The sequence below is a fragment of the Ixodes scapularis genome, unplaced genomic scaffold (assembly GCF_016920785.2).
Source record: "Ixodes scapularis isolate PalLabHiFi unplaced genomic scaffold, ASM1692078v2 PGA_scaffold7__128_contigs__length_106722199, whole genome shotgun sequence".
In the NCBI taxonomy this organism is placed as follows: Eukaryota; Metazoa; Arthropoda; class Arachnida; order Ixodida; family Ixodidae; genus Ixodes; species Ixodes scapularis.
The window spans coordinates 37,865,641-37,872,034 of record NW_024609882.1 but is presented as its reverse complement, the minus strand read 5'-3'; the positions used below and the strand labels follow the sequence as shown (position 1 = coordinate 37,872,034).

Below are 6,394 nucleotides of genomic sequence, written 5' to 3'. Positions count from 1 at the left end.
TTCGTTAGCAACGTATAGTCTGTTGCAGGTTTAGAATACTAGGATGAGCTCCTCACACAAAGCCCTCCACCGTTTCTACTTTAGGAAAGCGAACGCTGGAAAGGAGGCGAGTGGAGAGGAAAAATCCTCCAGTCAAATTTGCACCATTCATGGCGAGCAGAGGGCTTTCTTCGAGGGGCTCGCATTGCTATTCTTTAACTACAACAGACCAAAGCAAGTTCTTTAAAATACTCGGGCAAATCAAGCCCAGTTTTGTGGTCCCCTTTTCTTCAGAACAAAAGGCGCCGAAAGTGTCAGTTTTCGCAGCTTGCGCCATTTGTTTTTAGTCGTATTTAAAAGAGACGCCGTCTGCTGCGACCCTGTTCAGTATTGCGCTACGCTAGCGGCTCCAACTGTTTTTTTTTTATATGTTACTTAGCGTTACTTTCGGCGTACTGTGTTTCTCGCAGACAATAGAAAGAAGCTGTGCATTAGCGTGTTTGGTGAGATCGTTACCCCAGGGTCTTGGTACATGGTGCCAATTGGCAGTACAATTTGATATACTGGATACAGGGATTCGCATTAGCGTGTATGGTTAGTTCGTTTCCTCAGGATTCTTGTGCATGGTACTTGTACAATGCGAGTTAATATATATATATATTCTAGATGTTTTAGTACTTCCGAGGCTGATTGTCTGTTCGCGTATTGCTGGAAGCCCTCGCTGTCGATCAAGTGCGAACAAGACTGGAAAGATGACGGCGACAGCGGTTGTGCTTCGAAGCTTCCCATACTCAGCACCTGGAGTAAGTTTCAAGCCCTACCTTCTCGCCACGCAACACCACGCCACGTCACGTCACGCCACGCCACTCCACGTCACGCTTGTTTTGTGTGCAGCGGGGACGTACGACAGATACGCCTGTTTTGTTTCGGCGCGCGTGAACGGAAAGTATACTAAATGGGCGAAATACAATTGGTGTTATATGTCTGTCATAGCGTTTAATGTGGTTTGCGATTAATGGTTTGTATATTATGCAGCTGACAGTGCAGACAATTCTACATATATTCTAGACCAATTAAGCGGAACCTTATTTTCCTGTCCAAATACACAAGCGCAAAAGGCACGCAGACCGAGCGCGTGCGTTGCAATACTCGCTGGTGTGGTAGAAGCAACTGTTAGTCAAATCCCAGCCTCGTCGGCAGTGGAAGTATCATGTTGTGTGAGCACACACGAGGATCGTGGTGGCTCGTGGGAATCGAATTAATAAACAAAATCGTGAGCTCTATCAACTGCACGACCACCGATGCTTCTCCGCACAGCTGTTTCGGAAGAGACATCCTGCGGCTGCCGTGGCTACAAAATGATTTGGGCATGATGCAACCCTCGACAACTCGCGCAAACGTTCGGTTCTCGCTCATCTGGGCCTAACGTATCCAGCGGTGTCTCGACGGTTGGGAACTTACCAGGGCTCCACGTCCCGAAGACATCAAAACACCGGCAATATTGCCAGAAGAGCGACTGGACGCTACGACAGAATTGCCGATGCTAAACTTTTAGCTTTTATTTTGTCTAGAAGAATTGTGTCTGCATTTTTAGCGCTGGCTGTATCCCCTTAAACACAAGTTAGCACTTTTTATGTTGTGATATGTTTGCAGCACGTCCATTCATCGTTTATCTGGCATATTGCTCATCACTGTATTACCACGAGCGGTGCATTTATTCGTTACATAATAATGAAGGTGAGCAATCAGGTGTAAATATGTGAAGGTCGTGAGAAAACCGACAGGCTAGTATGTTAGACACGTTCCAGCGTTAAACACATATGGGCCCTATGGCTTATTATTAATAAGCCCACAGAGATGTCATATGCCATGGTGTCGCGTAACATCAGGATGTCACGTGATTTTAGACGTTACGTGAAACTGTGACGTCGCGTGACTTTGTAACGTCACGTGACACCATGGTGTCGCGCGAGTTATAAATTGACAAACAGTGATCCTCGGTCTGTTGGCTGTATTGAAATAGAGTGGCCGAATGTTAAAAATAAAAACGCTGCGATTTATTTATATATAGGTCCTAATACTGAGGTTATATTTTAGCCATGAGTTGCTGCGGACCATTTTGAGCAGCAAGCAAATGCTGGCCCTCTCCTAATAACACCGTATCGCACCATCAAATGCCCTTTCACCCACTTGAGCCAGCAAGGTGGTTTGAAGCGATCAACAGAGACCAACTCCGTAACATAGTAGACGCTATCATTTCAATTGTTTAGTTTCAATAAAAAGGCGTCGTGAACGGCACTAGTGAACCCAGGCGGTAAGTTGGGCTAGTTGGTTTAACATCGTCAAACGTGAAAACAGCGCAAAAAATTGAACAAAGGACAAGTTAAAGGAGTGCACGGACAAAGCGCTGACTGTCAACTAAAGTTTAATTTTCAGGCGAACCAGAAAAATAAACACAGAGCATAGGAAAGAACCAATAAAGACACAAAAAATTTACAACCCAACCGACAAGATTTCTACCACGTCATCACCCTCACACATGCCTGCCATTCTCCCTGATAAAAAGGACCTCATCATCCCCCAAGTGCACCGACGTGCGCTCACACATTGCCCTTCCCCTTTAGATAAAATGAAAAATGCCTAGTCAATCTCCCTGGCGGTCTTACTTTTATTGCGCTCCAAGATCGTCAAGTCATGAAAAACAGGTACGCAGCCGCACCTACTGCAATGTACCGCTAAGTGGCCAGCGGGGGAGGAACGGAGAGGAAGGGAATGTTCCCTCGCCCTCTCGTTCACGCACCTCCCCGTTTGTCCAATGTACACCCTACCACATGTAAAGGGGATCTGATACACAACCCCCACTGCGCATGGTACAAAAGGAGTGCGGTGGTTTACATCACATTGCAAATCACTGTTCCTCCCTCGGTTGACAGCAGTGCACAGGCGTGACAGCTTCTGGGGTGCCGAAAACACTACTGGCACGTTAAACTTACGCGCCACTCGCTTGACCTGATGAGAGAGGGCGTGGAGATAAGGCACCACCACCGGTCTTGTTGTCGGTTTTTGTCTTATCTTAGGACTGGGGCGGCCCCTGAACACCTTTATGAGGGACTCAGCCACGCCCACAATCAACGTAAGAGGGTATCCCGCCGATCTCAGCCTAGATACCTGAAACAAAAGACTGTTCTCACACCTATGATGGCATGACTTCAGCAGAGAAGCCCTCATACACCCCGTAGTAACCGCCCTCTTCACAAGCTTAGAGTGCGCTGAACCGAATGGAAGAACACCCTTCTTTGAACGTGGCTCATAGGACCAACATATATGCGACGGCTGCTTAGTTAGCCTCAGGTCCAAAAACTGTATTGCTCCTGCTGATGGTGTCTCGAACTTAAAGGATAAACCGGGGGAGCACTTCGTAAAGCAGGCCAAGAAATCCAAACACGCGCCTTGAGGGCTCAGGCTCTGGTTGTCATTGCACAGCACTAGGTAGTCGTCCACATACCGAAATACTCTCAAAACCCGACACCCCAAAGATATTGCAATAGACCTGTCACACCTCGCCAGATATATATCACTGAGGACCGGTGCCAAACTCGATCCGATACAGATCCCACTCTTTTGCAAGTAAATTCCACTTTCAAATGTGACATATGTGGAGCTCAAGTAAAAACTCAATAATTCCAAAAAGGAGTCCACCGCAACACCCGTCGAGTTCATGAAGGCAACCGAACCACTTGCCTCTATGCTGTCTCCCACAGCTAGCATCAATTCATCATGAGGGATCGAATAAAACATGTCCTCAACATTGTAGGACACGAACTCACAGCCTCCCGGATTGTCTTTTTTTAGGAAATCCACAAGGGCATCAGAATTGCGAATGAGAAAAGGGTCGTCCAACTTAAGCAGAGACAGGTGACGCTGAAGAAACGACGATACATGGAGCTGCCAAGAATCTTTCTGGGTAACAATCCCCCTGAACGGATCGAGCTCCTTGTGGGTCTTTACTGTGAAGAAGACCTCGAGATTGAGGCCTTTAGCGCCCGACACAGACTTCTTAAGGTTGTCCAACCCAAGCTGGCCGCAAAGCCTCACGGCCCGCGCCTTAACCTTCTTCAGCTCCACCCCCGGCACACCTCTGAAATTCTTCAGCACTGCCTGTCTCGCTCTTTCTTGAAACAAGCCCTCAGGGACCGGTGTGTTCATGAATGTGTGGAAGGGTTGATAAAGAGGAAAGACCGAAGGCCTTTACCTAGGGTGAAGCTTGGACCCGTGGTCCAGTTGTTCAATGAGTCGAAGTTGAAACTGTTGCAGTCGGACAAAGAGGGAGGTTTTGTTGTAGTGCCTGAGGGCTTGTTTCAAGAAAGAGCGAGACAGGCAGTGCTGAAGAATTTCAGAGGTGTGCCGGGGGTGGAGCTGAAGAAGGTTAAGGCGCGGGCCGTGAGGCTTTGCGGCCAGCTTGGGTTGGACAACCTTAAGAAGTCTGTGTCGGGCGCTAAAGGCCTCAATCTCGAGGTCTTCTTCACAGTAAAGACCCACAAGGAGCTCAATCCGTTCAGGGCGATTGTTACCCAGAAAGATTCTTGGCAGCTCCATGTATCGTCGTTTCTTCAGCGTCACCTGTCTCCGCTTAAGTTGGACGACCCTTTTCTCATTCGCAATTCTGATGCCCTTGTGGATTTCCTAAAAAAAGACAATCCGGGAGGCTGTGAGTTCGTGTCCTACAATGTTGAGGACATGTTTTATTCGATCCCTCATGATGAATTGATGCTAGCTGTGGGAGACTGCATAGCAGCAAGTGGTTCGGTTGCCTTCATGAACTCGACGGGTGTTGCGGTGGATTCCTTTTTGGAATTATTGAGTTTTTACTTGAGCTCCACATATGTCACATTTGAAAGTGGAATTTACTTGCAAAAGAGTGGGATCTGTATCGGATCGAGTTTGGCACCGGTCCTCAGTGATATATATCTGGCGAGGTGTGACAGGTCTATTGCAATGTCTTTGGGGTGTCGGGTTTTGAGAGTATTTCGGTATGTGGACGACTACCTAGTGCTGTACAATGAAAACCAGAGCCTGAGCCCTCAAGGCGCGTGTTTGGATTTCTTGGCCTGCTTTACGAAGTGCTCCCCCGGTTTATCCTTTAAGTTCGAGACACCATCAGCAGGAGCACTACAGTTTTTGGACCTGAGGCTAACTAAGCAGCCGTCGCATATATGTTGGTCCTATGAGCCACGTTCAAAGAAGGGTGTTCTTCCATTCGGTTCAGCGCACTCTAAGCTTGTGAAGAGGGCGGTTACTACGGGGTGTATGAGGGCTTCTCTGCCGAAGTCATGCCATCATAGGTGTGAGAACAGTCTTTTGTTTCAGGTATCTAGGCTGAGATCGGCCGCATACCCTCTTACGTTGATTCTGGGCGTGGCTGAGTCCCTCATAAAGGTGTTCAGGGGCCGCCCCAGTCCTAAGATTAGACAAAAACCGACAACAAGACCGGTGGTGGTGCCTTTTCTCCACGCCCTCTCTCATCAGGTCAAGTGAGTGGCGCGTAAGTTTAACGTGCCAGTGGTGTTTTCGGCACCCCAGAAGCTGTCACGCCTGTGCACTGCTGTCAACCGAGGGAGGAACAGTGATTTGCAATGTGATGTAAACCACCGCACTCCTTTTGTACCATGCGCAGTGGGGGTTGTGTATCAGATCCCCTTCACATGTGGTAGGGTGTACATTGGACAAACGGGGAGGTGCGTGAACGAGAGGGCGAGGGAACATTCCCTTTCTCTCCGTTCCTCCCCCGCTGGCCATTCAGCGGTACATTGCAGTAGGTGCGGCTGCGTACCTGTTTTTCATGACTTGACGATCTTGGCGCGCAATAAAAGTAAGACCGCCAGGGAGATTGACGAGGCATTTTTCATTTTATCTAAAGGGGAAGGGCAATGTGTGAGCGCACCGTCGGTGCACTTGGGGGAGGATGAGGTCCTTTTTATCAGGGAGAATGGCAGGCATGTGTGAGGGTGATGACCTGGTAGAAATCTTGTCGGTTGGGTTGTAAAAATTTTTTGTGTCTTTATTGGTTCTTTTATTTTTCTGGTTCGCCTGAAAATTAAACTTTAGTTGACAGTCAGCGCTTTGTCCGTGCACTCCTTTCACTTGTCCTTTGTTCAATTTTTTGCGCTGTTTTCACGTTTGACGATAGTGAACCCAGCCTCGCGAGGTTCGATTTCGATTAGCTGGATATTTGCAACATGCGGCGCTTTTTTTACACTAACAAGTCATATATACATGCTTTGATTATGTTCTAATAAACAGCTTGCCTTCAGGGTGAAAGGCGAGCAACCTTTTGTTTTCTTATGGCGAATTCGGGTGGTCAATCGTAGACAACGTATTTTGCCGGGAACCGGCAATAGTGTTCGCGTGGTCAGTT

The 6,394-nt window shown here is 48.0% G+C and overlaps 1 pseudogene; it reads left to right on the top strand.

Annotated features, from left to right (window-relative positions):
- The first annotated feature begins 1,622 nt into the window (after positions 1-1,622).
- LOC121833112 lies at positions 1,623-5,559 on the top strand (annotated as a pseudogene).
- The last annotated feature ends 835 nt before the right edge of the window (positions 5,560-6,394 follow it).